The sequence below is a fragment of the Pomacea canaliculata genome, linkage group LG12 (genome assembly GCF_003073045.1).
Source record: "Pomacea canaliculata isolate SZHN2017 linkage group LG12, ASM307304v1, whole genome shotgun sequence".
NCBI lineage: Eukaryota > Metazoa > Mollusca > Gastropoda > Architaenioglossa > Ampullariidae > Pomacea > Pomacea canaliculata.
Genome location: NC_037601.1, coordinates 8,964,370 through 8,988,641, shown reverse-complemented (window position 1 = coordinate 8,988,641; position 24,272 = coordinate 8,964,370). Strand labels below are relative to the sequence as shown.

The window sequence follows — 24,272 nt, the reverse complement described above, 5'->3', positions numbered from 1 at the left end:
CTTCCAGTTTGGAAGGCTGTTTGTGTCCAGACTTTCCCGCAGAGGCGGAGTTGAGCAGATTTAATGAGGAGACTGATGTTGCAGGTCATTAATAGGGAGTGCCTCACAGAGGCAGCCAGCTTTATTGGTGTTGTGTGGAGAAATATCACTGGTCCTTTAGTCTCATAAGGTCGTCAACAAAATAACACGTGACTGCAGACCCCGCAGCCCACAAACTCATGTCTGTCTGTAGCATGGACGTGTGTAGGTGGACTGCTGTCTGTCTGTATCAAGGACTTGTATATGTGGATTGCTGTCTGCCGAGACCAACGCTTAGCCTCTTGTCAAGTTCTCCTCTCTTAGTCTCAGTAAGTCACTGTGGGCAGTGAGACCCTCATTCTGTCCTCACAGTTAGCCGATGGCCGCAGTGGACATCAGCAGCTGTGGACACGTGACATTCTTACAGTTGTAGGTGCTGTCACTAACAGACGACATCGACAGCCTGAACATGGCATCATTAAAATCATACATGCTGGCATTCCACCTTTTCCATCCTCCCCCGAAAAAAAATCGGTACTGGTCATGACTTGCTTGTATCGAGTTAATCTCGCAGCCAGAAACACGATTGGGTTTCAAACACTGAAATAACTGAGAAGTAATTATAGTTGAGAGAGAGAAACAGAAAACTGAAGAAAAAGTCATCTTTGGCGAGGATTTCTTAAAGGATATTAATGGAAAAAAGAAAGTGGGTGGTCTAAAATAGCGAGGTCAGGTCTGGACATAGGAAAGGACATCGAGACTAGATTAGTTAGCTTTGTGTCTGTTGAATCCCCAGGCCATTGTGGCGCGGCAACAGCACCACCATCAGGAGAAAGGACAAAGAGAGATAAAAACCTTATCACAAGGCAGACAAAGGGGACACAAGGAGCGCAGCTAAAAATAGTTATTGTCTAAACTTTTCCGAAATCCCTCCCTGGAGGACAGGAGGCGCGCGACTTGTGTGTATGTCGGACTCGCACAAGACAGATTTCACGAAAAAAATAAATAAATAAAAATAAGACGATTGATGGCACGGCCTGTCACTACGACAGTGAGAATCGGGTGTCGTGGATTCGTATCTAATACCACTTTCTGGGGTGTTTACAGGGCTTACCGACGATAATATTCTTTCTTTTGAACGTGGGCCATGCTTGGTGTGTGTGTGCGCGCGCTCGCGTATGTTCGTGTATATAAAACACTTTGAGTCTGGTTTCAGGTATAAAGCGCTGTATCAATATTTATTGTTCATCCCCGGTGCGATTGTAACATAAGATTGTGTGTGAAGAATAGCGTCGATGTCACTGCTGTATCCGTCTGGAAAGCCCCCAAGTGCAGGTGACCTCACCCAGACGACGAAATAACAAAGTGATCAAAGCTGTGCCAGACTTATCTGTCTCAATTTACCTCCTCGCTACCCATGACTATTAGTTCGTCATTCCTTCAGGCGTGATCAGAAGGAAGCGCGTGCAGAAACATCACGTGGACAGAGACACGAGCGTCCCTTTACCCTTTAACACACACTGCTGGCTTCTTTCGTCCTGCTCCTTCAAACGAATGAAAAATAGCGAAGACAGGATCTGGCTAACTGCTGAACGGGTCTGATAAACGACACCACAGACATCAGTCTATCCCTTCACTCATGTTAAAGAACATTGCAGCTAAACTGTCTTTACCAGATGGAGATGTTGGTGTGTCAATGCGGTCACAGAGGAGATACATCGCTGACGTCACAAGGACCCCAGCAGTGTTTGTCTGCACACTGCGCACTACGGTAATGGTCCTCGGTTACACATCAGTAACAGCGCCAACGACGTATGAGCGCAGTCGATGTTGAACACATTTTTTGACCCCTGCTTCTGGTCAACGTCTCTCTCCGTCTGCTAGCCTTGTGATTACTTTGCTTCAGAGTAAAATATAGTCGGTTGAAGTCCCTGTCTGGCATTTTATTGGATTACTAATCATTGATTTCTCAGGGATGTTAAAGTTGAGATCAGGTATAGGTTTCTGGCTCTGCTTTCCGTTCGTTGTGACCTAGACAGTACACTACCAGCATGGCCGTCAGACGTCAGGAATTTACTTTTTGGGTTAAATTTCATTAAAGTTGTTCTCTGTGAAGTCCAACAAGATATTTGCCATCACGGTGATGCGCTGGCAACGGATCCAATGTTACAGCGATGCTGACTCAAGGGGCAAGGAATGTATACACTGTGCGTACTGTAGCTTGTAGATTTTGTGTGTAAAAGCTTACACAATAACTTTAAATGTACATTTAAAAACAAAAAAATCAAGTCCCATACTTGAAAGAGGTCAAACTGGCATTTAGAGTGATGCTAACATGATTCGTTGGTTGGTTTAGTGGGAAAGTACTCCCACTTCGAGATGATTTCGCACTACGGGTGGAAACCGGAGTACCCGGAGCAAATCTCTGGCGCTCAGCTTTGCGAACAGGTGTCACACAGAGTGTCCCGAGATGAGATCTGAACCCAGGCCTCGCACTACTCATATGAAAGTCGCATGCATTTCCACTTCTCTGAAAAGGCTGATACCGTAACGAAGAACGATAACTCGCGCTAAATGACGGCCACATTCAAAGTTACGGCCGGTAACTCCTGCTAAACCACAGTCTCATTAGAGAAAGGTTGTTTGTTTGCATTACTAACCCTCCCTCACCTTATTCCTCTCCTTTTTTTTTTTTTTTACTAATGACGAAAAAACTATTAAGGCACAGCGCGTGTGGGTGAAGTCCCTTAAAGCCTTCTAATTTCCTGATCTCTTTGGACAGGTAACTCTTCAGTTCCTCTCTAATGGCGAAACTCTTGCCTTCTACAGCTGTTACTATCTGACACATCGGAAAGGCATGCATTCTCTTGTTTCTCGTCAAGACTTAAAAAAAATTCTTGTGAAGCTGGTCCTTGTGCTGAGAATAATTTGCATTAGACCATTTAGAGGAAGGACTACTAGCGACATTCTTCGGTTGAGAAGCACGGAACAATTTTTATTGACAAGAACAACAAACCTTAATTGACAGGTCAGTTAGACTTCGCGAAGCATTTACAACAAGTGTTGAGCTGCAGTTGGTGCAATCTTACTATCAACCATTAAGCATGACAACCTTAATTCTATATTCTGCATTAGTCTCTGTATCGCTCGTAGCTACCGGAGTTTTATTCTCCCAGCACGTAGGAATGAATTGGAGGTAAAACACTTTCAAAAGTACACGGTTAAACTGTGAAACTTGTTTCATATTTACACAACTCTTGAAGCCGAACCAAACAGCTCAATAGTACTTGTGATGCATGTGTGGAAATATCTGATTTCAGCGTGCAAAGCGTTTCGTCTCAACTGTGGTGCAGAAATTAATGGCAGGGATAGATGGTATCAGCAAAATGAACAATGGAGAATTAGTGTGGTCTGTCATGTAAGCCAGAGCATTCTGTATTACACGGACACCGCCAATCCTTTGTCAACATGGAGTTACCAATCTTACAATGTGTGGGCAAGCCTCTGAGAGAGAAACTTTTCACTGGAACCCACTGGAGAAGGTTTAGCACACCATTGACGGAACCAGAGGGAGCTTGGTGTAACTCCGGTAGTCAAGTGTCGGCGCTGGAACTGATTGGATAGGGGTTAGGGCGCCCCTCTGTCACTACATCCTCAGCCTTGCTGTTCAAATATTGTTGTTGATGGTGGTGACCGGGTCTTAGAGCTGATGGAACGAGTGTCGTTGACAGGAGATTAGACGCAGAGTGCGGAAGCAAAACACCTCGGAGAAAGTTTGTAAGTGTCACACCGCCTGACGTAGTCATGAAGCAGATTAATTTGTTTTCTTTAGGATTCGTGAGGAAAATGAAGCGAACAAGTCGGGCGGAAGCTTGATTGATGATCAGTTGTGCCCAGCAGCTGACCACACTTAGTTAGATGTCTGGGTTCTCTGCCAACGAAGTGAAGACAGTTGGCACTAGATGTAACTCAAGTTTTTGTGCTCACTGAGGCAGCAACAGCTGAGAGAGGCCTCTTTGTTATTACTTTTTATATTGGAAGACTATATTGTCTGCTTTAGTACAGAATACTACATACTAAGGCATACTAAAGAAGCTGGGATTACGTTTTCATCAAACTATGTCACAACACTATCTGTGATGTCCACATGTCCAAAAACCATTCTCTGTCGGCTTCACGAGTCCTACCTTCGTTAGGGCAAGCCTGTAATCTTGCCTTGCTGTTAAAAGTGAATCTGAGATAACACCCTGTTTTGCAGAAGGACTTCAAAGCGCTAACAGACCCAGTCTCACAACATCTCCTTTCATGTCTTTACCTTCCATTACGGTGACAGGTATCAGTTACGAGCGCTAATGTTTAATCAGCTTCTTGCCTTGAAATTTGTAGTTGGTGGGTGGATAACTTCTGATCGATTTGAAACGTTTTAACATCGATTTTGGACGCTTGGTTTTAAACCCATTCGATGAAAGCTAACAATAATTTTTTTTAGTGTGCAGCATTGCAGATTCCGATGTATGTCAGCAACGGTACTTGTGCGCCTGCGCGGCCTCCAGGAGCTTTAAGATGGCGGGAATTTCTCAAGAACAAAGACTGCACCTTTCGTATTACCTTAGCACAGTGGTTCTTAACCTTGTTTGAGGTACCGAACCCACAAGTTTCATATGCACATTCACCGAACCCTTCTTTAGTGTCATCACGAATTGCGGGTGTGTCTTGACCTCCGTGGCGGAGGCCCCGCCGAACCCCTGAGACCGAGTAACCGAACCCCTAGGGTTCGATCGAATCCCGGTTAAGAACCACTGCTCTAGCCAAAGGCTGTAGAGAATACTGTTGCCTCTGCTGCTGATGAGGCACGATGCTTCTCCTCCTCACTGTCTGTTGTTTTATCACAAGGTGATCAACATCGCCGTTGGTCTCCACATGACAGGAACTCACACAAAGGTGAACATGTTGACCGTTTCGAGTTCCAGCTGACAGGACCTTACAAAAAGGTTGAAGGCGTGGACGGTGCATTTTCTGAACTTTTCACTCGCTGCCACGAGTTTCCTACACCACAGAACAGCGGCAGGAAGCTGCTCAACATCAAAGACCCAGACATCATACAACCCCCCGCCACCGATTTATCTTTTGATGTTGATCTACCCTGTCCCTGGCTTTGTGCTACCAGACCCTTGTTACGGCGTCTGAAGACTGAGCAAAGCGGGTACAGTCAACACTTGTTTCTTTTTGTTACTGTGCCTTTTAACACTTTCTATGAGCTCATACTCCCAGTAAACATGTTTTTGCATCAACCCCTGAAAACAAGGTAAGTACTGGTGGTGTCTTGGTCGCTGAGTGATGGCTTCATCGATAAAAAAGGTCACGTGACTATTTTTACCCGGGACGAGGAGGATACACTAGAGATTTTATTGTTGGGCGTGTAAAACTCTATCTGCAGGCTGTTGTTATAAATGGCCTTGGGTAATAAATACATGTAGGCATTGATATACATTGATCAAGATATATAGACTTATAATTGTTCACACAAGTGGGCGTAATTAGATATGTACAGATAAAGCTGTTGATGAAGGTTATTTTCCTGATGTTTGGATGCAGGCAGGAACGGGTAATCTGTCACCATAGAAACACTATGTGGAAAGACCAGAAATTGGAAGAAGTTCTAGAAATAGGACTAACCACCGACCCACCCGAAAAAAAAAAAAACAACCAACAGGAGAACTAAGCGGAAAAAAATTGTAGAAGGGAAACAATATAAAAAGTTTCTTTTACATTTTTTTAAAACCAGAAATTGACTTGATTATGATCACCTCAAACATGTTTCATACTGCCAAGAGCATGCATCTTATAGTTAGTACAGTTTGTAAAACAATGCGAAAGCAAAAAGACATGAGGTGATGATAAAGACGAGATTGTATACCGCCGTAGTCTGCATCTCTGTATTTTCTTTTAAGACTACACAATGCTTAGTATACAGGTCTCTGGGAAATTCTTCTAATTGAAGAGATAATAAGTCATCAGTTATGATATCGTTAGTTTATGAGCATATTCTGGAAAGATGTACACCAGCCATGACCAGCACATCATTAAGAAATTTTAATTTTCTGAAAAACTTATTTTATTTGGGATGCACAAAGACATTTGTACTGACAACGTCTCGTCCCTCCCCCCACACACCCCGCATATTGAATGTGTGTGAAGAATGAAATGTTTTTCAATGCCATAAACTGTATTGATTGCGGTGACTAGAAGTGTGTTCGGGAACATTTCCCCGGGGCAGTGTAAATATCCCCGGGGCTAGTGGTGTGACGTTTCCCTTCCCCGTGCATGTCAATCCAGCGGCCAGTGTAACCACTACATTGTCACAACTTGGTTACACTGGCCGCCACAGCGATCAGCTGTCTCATTAAGCCACCCCCAGCACGCACAAACAGTGCTCTGACTGAATTACACGGGTAGCTCCCCACCCGCACCATCACATGGGCAGCTCGTGCAGTCCTCCACGCGGCAGGAGGGAAACTGCGTGGCTTCAAAGACAGAAACACAGCAATGGCCAGTCTTATTAACTCCTGTTTATAGTTTCCAGTTCGGACCGCAGATCAAGTGGCGAGTGATGGAGCGTTTCCTGGACACGTGACTTTGGCGACAACTACGGCGACAAGCTTTTCCACTACACAGACACTGTCTTCGTATCGACTGGTGGTTGTACAGAAACAACCTACCTCGACTTAGGATTGATACAGACACACAGTTTGTCTCACTGGCAATTGTGAGTCCAGCAGACGACCTCAGATACCAGTTGCCCTCGTCCATTAATTGCTTTCATTCTAGGCGGCCATGATGGATGTCAAGGCCACGTGCATGTGCACACGACAATGCATGCGCGCTCACCGAAGCTGTCAGTTTTATTTTCCAGTTTTTTTTCCAGAAACCACATGCCTTGTTTTATCTCGCCCCGTAGCTTCTTTTACTAGACATCTTTTCATCGAGAAGTGGCGTGAAATGCGGATAAGGAAGCGTAGCCGGTCTCGTGTCTAAACATTCATCCTTCGTCCAATCCTCCAGCTTTAATACTATTGAATGTGTTGTGTCCGGTACATTTTCTTCCAATTGTCTAGATAATAGTGAAGCATAACTAAATTCCAGACTCCAATTTCTCACTCTCTGTCGGTTTTCCTTGTAACTGTGTGGGAATATTGTTGAGATACGGCGGGGAAGGTCTGGGATTATCTATTATCTGACGAAATCTCGACTAGAGACTACCTCCATCACACGTGTCATTCAACAGATATCGACATCCGGTAAACCTCCCCTTAGCCTCCAACAAACGTACCTCCATCCCTGTACTGTCCACTCGACTGTCTCTGTCCCTTCCTGTGGGTGTTGGTGCGGGGAAGCACGTGACGACTCGAGCATCATCGACACTGATTGAGTCGCGTGCCGCTGACGTCGATCCGGGTTCCGCACCCTGAATATTCTGGCCGGGGTAGAGAGTCCAAAGCTTTTTCATCGCCATCCACAGCTTACGGTTGGGGCTGGGCGGTTAAAAAAAATGAGGTGAATGTGGAAATGAGTTCCGTCTAGTGGAAATCCTCCTTCACTGCTCGATGTCGGGACTGAGCTACCGTTTTGTGGAGGTAAATTTATTGTTGTAGGTCACATATTGGAGCTTGAGGTCATCAAGAAAACGGAGAAGTATCGTTCTTTGACAAGCCAGTGATAGGTCTTCCCAGGGGCTTGGTAAGCCGATGATGAATGTGTCAACCATGACCATATTTCAAGAGGTTCTGGTAACAGGAAGTCTGCCCACACTGAGCACTGAGTACCCGCTTGGTATTGTTGTGGGGTAATATGAGCATGAATAAATACTGTGAATGAGTTACACTGCTATGGGTTTTCCTCCACTGATATCTAGAAGTAGAACGAGCTACGCGTTGATGTATTGCAATGACTTCAGCCAACCCTAGTTTTTATCTTGTGAATATCTTTTTATCTTATGAACTGAATTGGTTTTAAATATATTTGATAAAGTTAATCGACCGTCTATTAAGTTGCAGGTATTAACTGAATCCCTGTTTACCCATTGGATAGTAATCTGAATGAATCGGCATTCTCTCCTTGGATAGATGAATGAATTAAACGAGTTTACTGCTTGAAGAGACTTTGGTTTGTGGCGGCTACAGTAGAAGAGGAATCATCATCTGACTGTATCAGCAAGGCCCTAAATTAGTGATCTCAGTGAAAGAATTTTACAGTGACGCCAGTTAGCCTCCGTCTGAGATTGAAAGACAACATCCACGCTTTTCCAGGGCTGTATGTGTTTTGTGCATTTCAAACATTTTCCCAGAATTCCCTCGCGCTTACAAAAGAATCCACGCTTTCTCTAAAAACCTTTGCACCTGGTGGCTTTTCCGAATTTCGAGACTTGAGCTGTCAATAGAAAGCTCATAACAGTATTTACTCTAGAGGAATAATAATTAGAATAATAATAATAATGATCACCATCATCATGAGGATTTATATAGCGCCTTTTCAAAAGATTTTGCTCAGACCGCTTTACATAAACACCCATACACATATATTCGCATACAACACCCATGCACGCTACTCATGGCACTAGCTCTACTCTCCCACCCCCACAAACACGCAGACAGACAGACAGACTGAAGTGAGTGGCATGCAGACACATTTCTGCTGTAATATTCGCGGCTAATTGAAACTGAAGCTCAGAGCGGAAGAGCACGCTGATGTGACTTACAATACCAGTGTCTGGCTCGTTCGGGGATCCATCGTAAGTCACTCAAGTTCCCGCTGTTTCTCTCAGGGTCTCGCGCAGTTGCGAGATGGTTATTGAGCTGGCTACACGGTAAACGCATCACGGACTCTTGGCCGTCCTGTCTTCTAGAGAGGTCAGCAGCATGAAGCAGACCAAATGTCCTGCCTGGGCAAGACACTTCTGTCAGACGTATGGCTTTGTTAGGCCCTGTGTGACTGTCCCTGTGTCCTGTCTTGAGGACTGCCACGACCCTCAGTAAGGTGATATATAGAGGATAAAATATTCACGGAAAACAATATTTGGATACAGAGCGAGGCACATGCCTCTCTCCATTCTTATCTTTTTGGATGTCTCTCTCTCACACACAGATTTTGTGAATGCGAGCGAGAAAGAAAGAAGAGAGTGAGCTGAAATGTTTCTTTTTCTTAAAAAATACTATTAGTCTTTTCTCTCATTCACAAATTCATTATATTCCCATAATATATAGACATGTCTGTGTGTGTGAGGGAGAGAGAGATGGAAGGAGTGATAGAGTTCAGACGCGTATCGAGTGCAGCTGCCGATGTTGTTGACTGGTGCACATGTTGGCAGTGGGATGCTGGCCCACACACACGCTGCAATCAAGGGTTGTTTTCATGCCTCGTCTCTATCTTGGAAGAGATAACGGATAACCAACTAAATGCCTGCAGCAAATCTTAAGGCTAACATGGTTTCTCAGGAAGAAAACTTTTGTACGATAAGGACACCAGGCAGGTTTTCAGCATTATTAAGGTCCCCGATGTTCGCGACCAATACGAACCCTATCGTGGAAAGATTTTGGCAATGGTTGAAGACCTGAGTAAAGGCTGGACACCGTCGGGTTTCGCTCTTGTCCAAGGTACACAATGACTTGTCTACTTCCCGAGGCGACCTGCAATGCCTGGGTCAACGAGGATCGCGCCTTCCGGTGCCCGTTATAGCGAGGACATCAAGTGCTCCACTGGGAAACACAGACCCGAGATCCGTGCCACAAACAGCAAGCCATTCCTTTTGAAGCATTAGGATGCTTCCAGAAAAAGAAACACTTAAAGGATTGGCATAAGAGATAATAATAATAAATAGCACATTTGTATAGCGACTTTTTCCAGCATCAGCCAGACTCAAGGCGATTTACATATAGACATATTAATTTATAATATAATAATTAAATAATATAACATTAAATAAATAAACAAGTAATGCAGGAATATTCTTGGACAAAGATATCATGAAGTGTATCATAGGCTGCTGGTCAGTTTCCGACCGCTTATGTCCTTTGACGATACTTGTATAGCTAGGTATAGTTGGTTGGGTGACGTGTAGTGTATGAGTGGGATATGCAATCATCCGTGCGTGTGCGTGTATAAAGGAAGGAATGAATATATTTGCAGAAAAAAATTGTTAAAATGTTTCTCACCAAAAAGCTTTCAGAAGCTTTGTGCGAGGAAGTACGACCTGTCTCTGAACTCTGAGGGAAATCAGTGAGCACTGAGAGTAGTAGCATGTGTTGAAGTTTGTGTAAATCCTACAAACACTACGGGAAACACTGGCTGGCGGACATAACCTCATTTTGCTTGCAGACCCTTCGCCAGAAGCTCCATCTCAGAGTATATTAATCTTGTACATAAAGAGTGTATATATAGCTTGAAACGCAGCCAGACCATGCAAAACAGATGCAGTTTGGGTTGGAGGCAATCAGAACAACAAGAAGTGGAAGTTTTTTTTTTATCTCCGCAGATCAGTGGCTGAGGTGTCGTTGTCCAGGTCCATTCCTGCAGACGTAAGCCCCGGACTTCCGGTTGTTTTGCTGTGTGCGTTGGCCAGTGGGCAACAGCTGGACCTCTCGCTGGGGCAACCACACGCCCTGTCAAGGGAGCGCTTTAGTGGAAATGCACGCCGGCATGCCGAGAAAGCAATCTTCGACCCCTAGTCGCTTTTTTTTCTGTCGGAGCGAGGAATTTCGCAATGTTCCAAGAGAAGACGACCGCAGCGTGGTCACGCATTAATCTCCCCTGGACGTTCATCTCCACGAGTGAAGAAAGCCATGCAAATGGCGGCGCCTTCCGCCACAAGAGGAGGAGGAGGAGGGGTGGATGGGGATGCGTTCTCACTCATTCTCTGTTGGCATCCGTTTGGAGAGCTGTTGTGTCGCTGCTGGTGTCGGTTCCAGCTGTCAGTGCCAGTCACAGCGTGCATCTGTTTGACCTTAAAAGTCAGACGGAGGGTGACTTGGTCAGGCGTGCTCTGGGGCATGGTCACTGGGTACTTCTACACTCGTGGTAGTTTGGAATATCTACTTATCATAAAGTTTATTATTTGCTTTCCTAGATCTGTATTTATCAGAGATATAGTCAGCTACTATATATACACTGAAAAAATCTAATCACTGCTCACATATGAGTTGCTGCCAAAAAAACAAAAACTGTAGTGGAATAAAAGTGTGCCTACTTTTTTGCTGCAAGAGAGCGATTTTTCTCTGTCATCTTTATTAAGGTGCATATTGTGAAATAACGGAGCTAGTTGCAGTTGTGGCTGCTGGCCTATTTTGACTAGTGGAGGCGAGGGCACGCAGCTGACACAGCTGCGGTTACATCGCACGGCGCGCAATGATTTGTGGGAGTGTTTTGGCCCAGTGTCCATGTTTTACCAAGGGAATTACACAAATCCGTGCTGGCGGAATGCACTGGAACAAGTAAAAGGGGAAAAGAGAAAGAAAACAAGAGGTTAAAAAGCATGAAGAGAGGAGGTGAGTGGAGTCAGAGATAAGAGAGCCAGGGAGAAGCAGAGATGTAATTACTTCACTTGGTCAGTACCCCTGCACCCATCATCTTGCTGTGCACCCCACTACAGGGCACCCGGCTTTCTAGCACACTGACCTCTCAGGGGATATCACAGGTAATGGAAGGGCATTGCTAAAGTCGGGCTTAGGAAAAAAAAAACCAGAGGCTTCAATCTCTTAGAGCCCTATATAGTGGCCGTCACACGACAAAAAAATCTGTTTTATTGCTGGCATCTTTAGTTGATTGTACATAGCAACCCTGCTGCGCCATTGTGGTTATTGGGGAGGAGGGCAGTGCTGGAGTCGGCGGGTACACGCGAAATTTATGAAACAAAGTGTTTGTGTCCACTCCAAGCCAAGATAATCATTTGAATGCTGCACACTGACGGATCGTGTGTGTCGGATTTGTGGAGAGATTGGGTTTACACACCGCTGACCCTCGGCACCACAGTGTCTCAGTTCACGAGCTCTCAGCAATATACACATCACACTCAGGAGTTTGCGATGAATAAAATATTAGTCCTAAAAGTCCTTTGTGTGGTCGGATGTAACCTTTTTTTTTTCTTTCAGCAAGGAGAGTACTTCCTGTCCAATTTTCGTTTGACATTTTGACACTGACTGCCATCAATAGAGAGGTCGGGATACAGTGTTTCTTAGTCTCTGTGGAGGAGGACTGTGGGCCCAATGGACTGAAGGATTTGTAAAACACAGTCACAATGCTAGATTTTAGTACCAAGTCGATATTTGTACTGGCATGTATTATGCAGCTTCATTTGATGAATTATGAATGCTGTGGGTTCGCCGTTGGCTGGAGTTGTGACAGTTGGAGTATCAGAGAGGACAAGGCAGAAGCTGTTATAGTAGAGGACAAACCAGAAGCGAAAGACATTAGTTGCGCGTCCCACTGCCAAGACACGGGCTCTAGCTCCCACTCCGGCTGCTCCCAAGTGTCAGAGAGCTCGTTCATCATAGTAGAATGATATATCCTCGCTGTCGATATTACTATCATGTCATCTTGCTCACACTTGTAACAAGTGAACGCTGTCATTTCTGAGATCACTGCGCGCGCTGTCCTTCAGCAGGCTGTGGGGTTGACTGTTAAAAAAAACTTTCTTTAAAGACTATGGGAGCCTGTGGCCTGAACATTTTATATCTGTGGTCCGCTGTTCTTGGGAGTGTTCCTGTCTTTTTCGCCCTATTGTGACTTTAATCGGTTTGTGTATATAATAAAGTGGTTAGTTTTGGTCTTGTAGCGAGAAACGGGGTAACCTTTGACACGCTCACAGAGATTCCACATTCCCTATGGCACTGGTAAGCTCATCCCTTCTCCTGTTTCTTTCCTTCTTAACGGTGCGTGTGTGCGTGCGTGTATACGAGATGATAGAATAAGAGAGAGAGAGGAGTAGAGTATTTTTAACTTTTGGCCTAGTTATTTTGACCACGCAGATATTAAATATGATACATTATAAAATTTTCTGATTAGCATTGTACAGAAATGATCTATGATTAGCTACTAATGAGCTATTCTCATTATTTATATAAATAATACAAATTATATCCGATACACTTCTTATGAGATATCCTGATTAACAGTGTACAGAAATAATAACGATGCATTGCCTGTATGATATCTTGATTAACAGAGGACTGGTGCTGTTTATATTGTGGGTTTTCTATCCCTAGACAAATGGACTCTTGTGGACTCTATCAGAGAACGTGCAAACATGTTGCTAGTGGACAGGTCCCAGCTCAGCAAAATATCTTTTTGCTCAAATGCTGAGGGGATCGGGTCTCATTGATTCTGTCTATGTTTTGTGGTCGTGCTTCAATTTGGATAAAAGCGTTGGACCTTCATCTTTACATGTGATTCTACTGCGATTTCGTCCTCTTCTGGTTTGCAGCAGGACTGTAAATAATGTTATTTTAAAGTCAGATTGTTGGAACCTATTGGCTGGAGTCCACTCCATCCATCGTGCTTCCCTCACTTCGGCAGTAAACTTGATATATCATACTATTTCTTGATATTCTCAAGATTAGTCTCTTAGTCTTATGGCGTGCAGCCACACTCGTAAGTATTACACAAAACAGTGCGAGCAGCGGCTGTTGGAACCCTCTAAGCTTACATTTATTTTATTTTTGCTTAAAAGGCTTAAACTACGAGTTTATACGTCCTTTCCCGTGTTGTGTGATTATTCTCCACCATGTCCTGATGTGACGAAATGTCTGTTTTTCGCAGTCCTAATGGGCACCGATTCTGTCGGTATGCTTTTTATTTACGGGTGTTTATGGTCTCAGATTTCTCAAGAGGAGGAGGAGGAGTTTTATCTGCTCAAGACAGAGTGCTTGAGTTGCAAAATTTTCCTGCTAACACGCCTTTCTTTTCTGTTTTTTTATTTACTTCAATTATTGTTCCTGTGTCTAGTGTTTCTGTCATCCAGATAGTGAAGTCTGAAAAAAAGGTTTTCTGCATTTTTTTTGTTTTTTTTTTGTTACAGAAATACAAGTAATTTTGTTGGTTTAGGGTCCAAGAAGTGCTTTACGTGGGCTGTAAACATCAGGTACTGTACTGTAGGAGGTTAGAGTATCAGCTGACAAGTTTGGGTTCGCTCTTGTAGCGCAGAATGGGATTCCCACAACTTCCACACCCCAAGTCTGGCAAGTGTTTGTGGATTTAAACATCGCCTGAACAGTGAAGGGTGTGGTTAGTTGGAATAGTAATCAACGGACAAGTGCGGCAACGGATGGGTGGAAAGGATAAGGAAAGGAGGACAATGAGGAGTCTTGACAACCTTTGCATCTTGACAACCCATTCTGACATTTCATCCTCACAACCCGTCCTTCAAGACTGTTAGCATCAGGATTATTCTTGTTAGTAAAAAAAAAAGTTTTATTTTCCAATGAGCGATATCAATTCTATACTTCCTTGAGATCTTTTACTGATAGTCAGCATCTGTACTAAAAAAAAAAAAGGTCAACATTATAAATGCTTTAATCAGATTTGGAGTAGGTGTCTCTTTAATAAAAGTCCATACCCTTAGGTACAGTACGTGAGCTTCTGATCTTTAGCATGTAGTATTTCTGTGCCTATATAGGTGTCATCTAATAGACAATATAATACACACACGTTCCTGATTCGTATAATTGTATGCTTTGTATATACAACACATGTTGCAGTATATCTGTATGTAATGCACTAGAAATGGACAAAGTCAAATGCGATATCACACTTCTGCTATTCGATTTGATTCGACAACCCGTCCCGACATTCCCTTCCCAGGATGCTCGTTAGAGGTTGCTCTCTCACTCCAGTAAAAACCACATCCACAACCACGTGCTAATGAACTGTGTGGCGCTGTCGTCGCTGATAAGGCTAATTCACAAACTGCTGGCTTGAGCAAATCAAGTGAGCTGTTTCTGTATGTCTTCTTTTTTTATTTGTTCGGTCTCAAGAGGTTGGAATCACATTTCTGTACCTTACCTAGTAAATCATCATGTATCCATTCATATATATTTTTTTTTAACGAATCTCTCAGCTGACTGCGTTGGCTGTAAGGTTTATTTACACTTGACAAACACATTGTCTGTCATGCGTGGCAAGTTTCACGGTGTTCTCCCCATTATGTGAGAAGGACTATAATACTATCACCTACGAGGCACTCAAAAGATTTTCACTATAAATTTATTAGGAGACAAAAAGGACTGATGGTACGTGAAACAATCAAACCATTTTGAAAGGATTGTTGTGAAAGGCTCTGTCATGCCATCCCGTCTATAAAAGAGCCGAGGGCTGTAATACTTGTGGTTATCACAGAGAGATGATGGCCATTCAGAAGTAAATGGCCTGGGATTGTTTTTTTTTTAATTTTTTTTTATTTTTTGCATCGAAGATAACCTCCTTCTAATAACATTCTAGGGAATGTTGAGGACCGTGATTGATCCAATTCAACATAGACGATCACATTATTTTTTCAAGAGATAACATAAAAACGTGGATCATTATGATGGTATCGTACTGTTCTTACATGCTCATGCTGTGTGATACATGCTCATGCTGTGTGATAAATTCATAATCTGACAGTTGTCACACACACACACATTACCGAACGACTCATGCGAAATCCACCCCAACCATTTTTTTCGGAAGGGAGGGAGAAAGGAGGGAGGGTAAACTTTTGATCAAGTTACCCATGAATAGAAATTTGTTTATCTTTCGGGTTACATTCACCTGCTAATTCCCTATCCATGTTGGGGAAGAGTCACGCATGAGTAAGTTGCCGATGGCTGGCTCTCACCAGGGACATGATGGAGGTGTTGTCTTTATAACTCGCTGTAGACGAGACTTACAAGAATGGAGGCCATCAGTGCAGAGTGGTGTCCATAGGAAGTCCCCATTGTAAGCGAGTTAATTAACCATGCTAACAAGTGACACCTACATTTTGTGGGGGTCTGAAAACAGATGAAGGTGGGCGCCATTGATGGGGAAGACAGGCGGGGCTAGAGATGACACACCACCTGCCTGCCCGCCTCCCTGACTAACTGACCGTGTGTCTAACCCATGGCTGAGCATCTTGACTGCATGACTGATTGTTTTGCTGGTTTTGGGGAAGACAGATAACTATTCCTTGTTCGGACAACTCTTGCCTGTTCTTTCTCAACAGCAAACGCAATAAACATCAGCGTTGGAAAACTTCTGTCAGATTGTAAACCTGATGTATCATGACACAAAGTATTGAACATTGTACCAAACAGGTTTCGTTTGACACATCTAACGCATTGTGACGAAACTGTTTTTCATCTGAATTCGCTTTTGAAACGAAACATTGAACAGTGAGGGATATTTATCATTTTTGGAATAGATTTTTTTCCACTTCAAACATCGTTATTTTGTAAAATCTTTTTAATGTAAGACCCTTTTGGTTGTGGTCATCAAACGTGGTAACAAGCCACTTCACATTTGAAGCCACCCTCCCGTCAAAAAAAACCAAAAACAACCCTTTTTGCGAGCTATCGACGAGCGCCTGCGTGAAGACCCGCGAAACAAGAGCCATGCTTGGTCACGAGGACGACTCGCTCGTTAGGGAAGCGGAAATCGATGAGTTTAGCGGGGCTGTGATGTACGAGCGTTCGCATCCCGCCTTCCCTGACACACTCATCTCTCTGTGGACCTGTGTGAGAAGGGGCTGGCCGCTTAACACGAGCCTCTAATGGACGCAGGAACGCTGTTGTCGCCTCTTAAAAAAGTTATCGAGCGATGCTCGATCAGTGATGCTGAAAAAGCAGAATTTAAAACGAAGTAGGTATTAGAGAGTTGCAAGCTTTGGATTTTTTTAACTTAATCTTGGCACTAACCTCAAATGGACTCCTTTTTTTTTTGTAATTCGCCTGGCTGTCTTTTGAGGTTGGGGACAGATCAGGTCGATAGGAGGTTTTTGCTGTTGGAAACCTTTTGTTCCTTCTCGTCCTTCCGTCATGTTATCGGGCATTTTATTCTTCTCTTAGTGGACTTGTGTGGAATTGTATAGTCATAATAGCAGACGATAGAAATACTGCATCTTTGGTATGTCTTTGAAAGCAATATTTTTATAGTGTGTAACAAGAGTGCTGCTTTCATACAACTTCTTGATCTGTAGCACTGCATTCACGACCCTCCTATAGTTACAAGCCCGAGTACCTGTTATCAACCGGATGATGTCGCTACTGCGCACAGCACGTGCGCGTGAGGCACATAAAATGAAGGCAGAGACGCCTGTTGAAAGCATGCCTGCCCTTGTTGATGCGGCTTTTGATGTCATCGTCGGCTCCATCGTTCTTGTTGACAATGCTCCCCAGATACACAAAGCGATCTGTTTCCAGGATGTTCTCCCCTTGAAATTGGATTGGGAGTTCCTGCTTGTTGTTGATTCTCATCACTTCGGTATTCTTTCTGTTGACCTTTAAGCCAGATATTAGCTTTAGCTTTGTCCCTATTATCAAATACCTGTGTCCATTAACCACCTTTTTGCAGTTTTGCCCATTTCGAGCTTTCATGTAGTTGGGAGGAGGGTGCAAAACAATTGCTTTCCTACTTTGTTTTCACCCCCACAACCCACCTCTATTTCTCTAGAGACCTGGCAGCAGTGACCTACGACCCCTTTGAGGACTTTTTGCTTTGGGTTCCGTTGAAGTAATTTCAGCGCTTTTCTTCCTACCCTTCAGTCGTCTGTCCATATTTCACGGTGAAGATCAAGCCCTCGACTCCAGGCGCCGCTTGTTCTCATCACTGATAATTACCGCAGCAGCTTCACGACCAGCGATGACGCACACTCGTACAGGGACAGATCGTTAAGGAGTGTCTTCGTCATATTTTTAACTATGTTCTCCTCTGAGAGGAAAGGTCACTAACCAAATCAACTAATCAATATGCGTCTAGTAAAATTCACAAAATACGTGCTTAGCTCAGAAGAAGTTAGTAAGCTTCTTGCAGCAGATATCTTTCTGACATCAACGGTACTCGTTATCCCTCTTCACTAACTTAAGAAATAAGTTGAATGATTAATACACTAGGTTTGTGTTAATCTTAAAATAAATCCATTTCTCGTATACTAACTTGACAGCTCTATAATAATCTGTCGACCAGTAGATCCCTGGCTGCGGTTATGTCCAGCGACATCGTAGCACAAAGCTGTAATGATGTCTGGTGAAGTGGAGGCAATGGTAATATTCAGTGACATCAGGACACGAAGTTGTAATGATGTCTGGTGAAGTCGAGGCTCCATGGATTTCGTAAGCCGGAGAAAGGCACGCCTACACCAGGACCAAGTAAATCCCTCCGCCCTGGTATTGGGCTACTTTCAGCTTCATTAGTCCTCAGCCCTCGCTTCCTGCTCCTTATTTCACGCTTTGTGCATGCATTTCCTTCCCTGAAGGTGAACTAAATCTCTCCATCCTGCATTTCCCGGGACTCACCCTTCGCAAGACAGAACATTATTATCAGTATCCACCTGCACTTACGCCTATAAATATCGCGAAGTGGAGTTGAACCGTTTGCGACTGTTAATCCACTTAAGCCAGGTTATCAAATTAACACTTGGGCGGGAAGACTGAGGACATTTCTGTGGAGGTTGGCTTGCTCTTGTTCACAGGTCGGGCTTTCATAATCTTATTTGTTTATAAAATTATGTAACTGTTCAGGAAAACGCTCGTTAATAGTTAAAACGCCCGTTATTAGTTGACACCCATGTCGAGGTTTGATGCAGTGTAGTGTTTAATTTAAATAGTGATCTCCGAATAGGTTTTCGTGAATATTTAGGGATCTGACTGCTGCTGCCTCCTGTGTGCAAGAATTCTGCGAGGACAATGTCATCAGCTGGGTCAGTTTGTCGTGCAGATGGTTTGTTTGTGTCCAAACACTTCCCGCTCCGAAGGTATTTTCCGCTGACCTATACGAGGGCCGCTCTTGCCGATGGAGTCAGCCAGGGGATTGTGGGAAACCAAGAAATGATTGAATTTGAGAAATGGTATTGCCGTAAGTGGATTACTGGCAGGATTGCGCTATTCCATATTGAGGGAAGCTTTGTCGCCCCTACTTCTCGCCTTCGACCCAACCCCTTCTTCTGTCTGTCTTTTCCAGCCTCGTTTTGATTGCAGACCGCCATTCAGACCACATTTTCCATCTCTCATCTTTTACACTGTGGCCGTCTCTCCATCTCTCATCCTGTACACTGTGGCCGTCTCTCCATCTCTCATCTTTTACACTGTGGCCGTCTCTACATCTCTCATCCTGTACACCGTGGCAGCATCTCCATCTCTCATTCTTTAAATTGTGGCCGCCCCTCTGTCTCTCATCCGTTACACTGTGACCGTCCCTTCATCTTTCTCCCCCTCCATTCTCACCCCTTTCTCGTGGTTTCTCATTCGCCCCCAGCCTTGTAATCGATTCTCTCCAAAGTGGTTTCTCGCGGACTGTGATGGAGGGCGAAAAATAAAACCGGGCTCTCCGATTCGACCGCGAAAATCATTTTCCTGCCCATTACAGAAGAGCAGGACGGTTGCATTGCGAGGACGTGCCTGGCGTGCGCAACATCGTGTGTCAGGTCTGGGAGACCACCGTGTCCACTGGCGCGTGCCACGCAGTCGATAGGACCGCCCTCGCCACGCATCTACCGCGGCCCGGAGGTTCTCGTAAACCTCAGAGAAACACTTTTCGTCTTCTTTGATTTCTTGTTGGTGCCCGAATTCCGCATCTCATCTCGGTGGATCTTTGAACACAGCAGTTTTTTCACATGAACTTGTAAGCAAGACATCGACATCAACCAACTGTAGCAGGTGTTCAGGATTGGGAAGAGTTATGTTGAGGTAAATTGTGCTAGAATGAGCCTTTTTTCAGATTAACAATACAAAGATAATCTATGAGCAGATATAAGCCACGTGGATTTTTATACTGTCATGTCAAGTGGCTGTTGACATTTGGGAGACCTACCTTACTTTTTGTCGGAAATATTCCCTGACACTTTTAAGGTTCGTATTGAAGCCCTTGTTATGAGGCACTAAGATAGTAGGGACCGACACCGGAGTAGAGAGATGTTACGGATGTTGTTCAATATTTCCTATAGACGATATAAAGAAATGGGTACAAAGCAGTCTAAGTGACAAATAGTCCTGCCTGGAATTGTTTGTGTGCGGGATGGGTGGTTGGTGGGTGGAAGATTATGGGATCAGCTTCCAGCAAGCCAGAAAAAGAGGGAAGGAGAGAGAGAGAGGGTAGAGATGCAGCTAAAGAAAAATTGTAGCCAAGTAATTAAGTTGCCAGGTAAGCCTTATCCAATTTCAAGGCATTAATCTGCTGGAATCGATTCGGTGTCTCAAGAAGATTAATGTCCTCGTGCTGAGGTGCGGGGGCCGTGACACTGAGCTTTGTTAGGGGGACTCGAGGAGGCAGGAACAGGCTCGATACAGATCGCGGCTGACCATGGTAAACATTGGTGATATGGACTACAGCTGACCATGGTAAACGTGAATGATAAAGACTACAGCTGGGAATGGTAAGAGTGCGACCGCTGTGATGAAGATTATCCATAAAGTCTAAACAAAACTGTTTACACATAACCATGGCAAAGTGTTTAAAGGAGAGTACAGACAGCTATTGCAAATAACAAGATCCATGTGGAGGTGGAAACCTCGGCCTAACAGCTGACACGAAGGCCTCACCAAAGCCAAGCTAAAACCATTGAAAGCAGCTGACGAGAGAAACCAAGAGGAGAATGTTTGCCGCCACAATCTAATGACTGACAGGCTTGCACGCAAATCACATCCACAGACATGTTCGATTCCAAGACTTGAATGATGAAGCATCCACCGACAAAAGCAAACAAAACAACAAAAGATAAAAAAAAAATCGTAACAGAATAAACTGGTCAGATTACGGGTAACTCGGTAACAAATCAAATTAGCCGAAAAAATCAGAAAACATTTTTTGCTAGAGTTTCACTGTGATTTATTTTTGCCTTGAGAAACTCTTTAGTGTTTAAATTGTTTTGTGTAGTAATGTGACGTGCGCACCTGAGGATTGTCTTGTTTTTCCTTTTAGCTCCTTAGTTTTAATAAGTCAGACGACAGTGCCGTGGTCTTAGGTCTGACAGCACTGAGTGGTTACATGAATATTGCCATTTCATTACATTTAGATGGAGACAAAATCACAGAGGTGTAATCTGATATTAAAGTACATTTTATGAGAGGACATTTAAACAATTTATTTACAAACTACAGCGATCCCTCGAATTTCTCATGCATTGTGCGAGCCAGTATTGTAAGGTATTTACACAAACTAGCTTGAATAAAAGAATGAATGAAAGGAGGAACGAAGGAATAACAATTACTTTTAATTTTCATTAAATTTGAATGAATCACAAGTATAAACAGATAGTAAAGGATATTTAAATAACTTGTTTACAAAGTAGAGGTATCACTAAAATTTCTCATGCTGCTGCGTTGTTATGATTTCGAGATGATGATTACAATGATAAAGGGAATATAAATATCAAAGCAGTGACGACTTGGAAAGAGAGAAGAAAAAAGCACTGGCCTGTACAATGGGCACCAAAAACACAACAAATTAATCAAAATTACAAAAATTGCGGCTATGCTGCCTTCCTGGAAGGGACACCACTCACACGTCTATTAAATAAAGATTGTAACGGCCATGCTTGATTGTCACATGAGAGGCATCAAGGATAGCGAGACCCTGTAAAACTGCGCGTGAAGACAGGTTGAAAGAGGGTTCATCTAAAGGTCGTAACCGTCTTATCATAAATTATACATTTGCAGAGCTAGTTTTATACATTCGCACTGCGCGTGCCAGAAGAAACAAGAAAGGCGATAAAGCTGCGAGACGAAATGGCAGGGTCGTATTCCGGGTCAGTTTGTTCTTGCCCTCTGCCTTCTGAACTGTGTCCGTTGACTTTGATCTTTGTTATTCACAACGTCTTCGGCACGCAGTCGGTTATTTTCTCTTTATGCACATCCGACATGTACGAAACACACGCATTCCCCTACTTTCACTTTTGCACGCAAGTCACACACACACACTCTCCAATATGTGCAAGATGTCGCATGGACCAAAATCATACATGCTAATTTCCGGTATTCACCAAAAACCCATCTCAGTTCCTGTATTCCATACAAATTCTACGTCCTGCATCCGCCGCCATGTGCGCGCGCGGGTATATACGGGTGGATGTTTGCACCTGTCTAGGGCGTGCGTGCGTGAATGAGTTGTTGTGTCATCTGTGGACACGAACAGATGCCAAGTCTGTATTTACCTATCCCCAGGCAGGTTGTGTGGAGGTGTTTGCTGACCAGAGCGCCGTTTATGGCCGACAGCAGCTGGGAGCGTGGTGGCCCGGTGTGTGTAATCAGTCGGGCGCTGCATCCATCACGACTCTCAGCCCCACAATCGTGCGCAAGGCTTCTCAATTATGGCTGGATTGGAGTTAGCATCGGGCTTGTTCTCTTTCAGCCCTTGATGCTCTCAGTTCATGCCTTCTGCGTTGGCGTAGAGGGAGGGAGAAGTGCAGGAGGGAGTTAGCGAGTGCGTGCGGACTATTGCTGTCCTTGAACATTGTTTTAGGAGCTTGGAAAATATGTTTGCTGCAGCATCTGGACGACCACCCTACTCTTTGTCTAGCACATCACAGCAGCTTGTTATTTGTTTTTCTCCAAACACGACGCGGGGAGGTGCGTATCACCTGGTCTGGGACCTGAAAGGACTTGCTGGCGATTGGCTACAGACCGTCCCACCTGTTGCAGTGGCGTCGGCTCACCAAGACCCATTCATCGCCCGGAAAGGCATTGTCCTGAGAGGGTGGAAAGGGTTCACAGGGGTAAAAACTAGGGGCACGCTGATGTGCAGGGGGGTCGCTGTCGGCCTCGTCATAGCTTGCATTCAGCTGACCACCCGCCCACCCGAAACCTGCATGCACCGTGCACCCTGCTATCAAATTCACCCTACTTCTCCTTTGTGGCGACAATAGGAAACGTTCCCCCCTGTTGGGGCCCTTTGTCCTGATAATTTTAACAATAAAAAATAAAGTATAAAGAGGATAATATTGCTAAGTTGGGCAAGGGTTAGTTTCAACAGGAAATTTTAAATTTTTTAGTCACCACACCATGCGTATTATGAAAGTTTGTCTACTTTAGTTGTAACAAACTTCCGTTGGTCGAACTATTCTTCAGTTACATTTGTTAGGAACAGCCAGAAGGTGGGTAAGATCTTGTGGATGATGCTGTTTAGGGAGGAGTGTAGTGAAGATGTCAGTAAGTGACATGGCATGAAATCTTTAATGTCTCGGGTCATCAGACGGCACTAAGTGGATAAAGAGAAAGAGGAAGAAAGGAGTGGGCGTGCTATTTAGGGGAATGGTTGGTAAGTGATTGCAGCTCACTGTTGTGACATCCACGGCGGTGTCATAAAACCTCGGGGCTCTGGTGTGTCTGTCGTGCGCTGACATAGAGATGTGTGCACACAAAAACATTTCTTTGAGGTACGAACATGAGGGGTCATCGGTATGTCGGGTATGAGGTTCCTTCCAGAAGTAGACTGCCAGACAGCGAAACAGAAGAAAACCCAAACATCCTCTTCCAACATTTCACACCATGAAGCAATTAGCGTTTCTTAAAAAGCTGTGCTTCATCAGAAGAGAGTGAGGCCACGTGGTAAAAACCCGGGGTAGCTGTGGTGCACCCTGCACAGACTATTCTGGGTCTGCTCTTACTTTGACATCGTTACCCCTGTCATCCCTATTCTCGTGTTCAATCATTGTCTTGCCTCTCTGGGAACTGTCACACTACATCACACAGGAATGCCTGGCATTCTGTGGAAACATTGTAAATATCGGTGTTGATGGCACCTTTAGCCACGATAAAAGTGTTTTTACTCCGGGAATCATGGGAAGCCAGAGCGACGTGTGTGCGATCCTGATATGAAACAGAGGTTCTGATTGTGTGACCCTTGACCTGTGCAACCTGGCGAGATCGAGTGCAGTGGAAAACTCTACCAACCATGCCATACACTCGGCTTAGTAATAATATATAACAACATTCCTTACTTATCATACCATATAACAACTCGACATTAATTATTTTGTTTTAGCATTTAGATACTGTAAAAGAGACCGTGTATAGTGTGTAGTGAGGCGACCTGGCAGAGCA

General features: G+C 44.1%; 2 protein-coding genes across 5 annotated transcripts in view; one reads left to right on the top strand and one right to left on the bottom strand.

Annotated features, from left to right (window-relative positions):
- The window catches only part of LOC112553174 (leucine-rich repeat and coiled-coil domain-containing protein 1-like), a 176,251-nt gene that overhangs the window by 97,287 nt on the left and 54,692 nt on the right, over window positions 1-24,272 (top strand). The window lies entirely within an intron of this gene.
- LOC112553176 (FMRFamide receptor-like) overlaps window positions 1-24,272 on the bottom strand; it is a 45,753-nt gene that overhangs the window by 20,538 nt on the left and 943 nt on the right. The window lies entirely within an intron of this gene.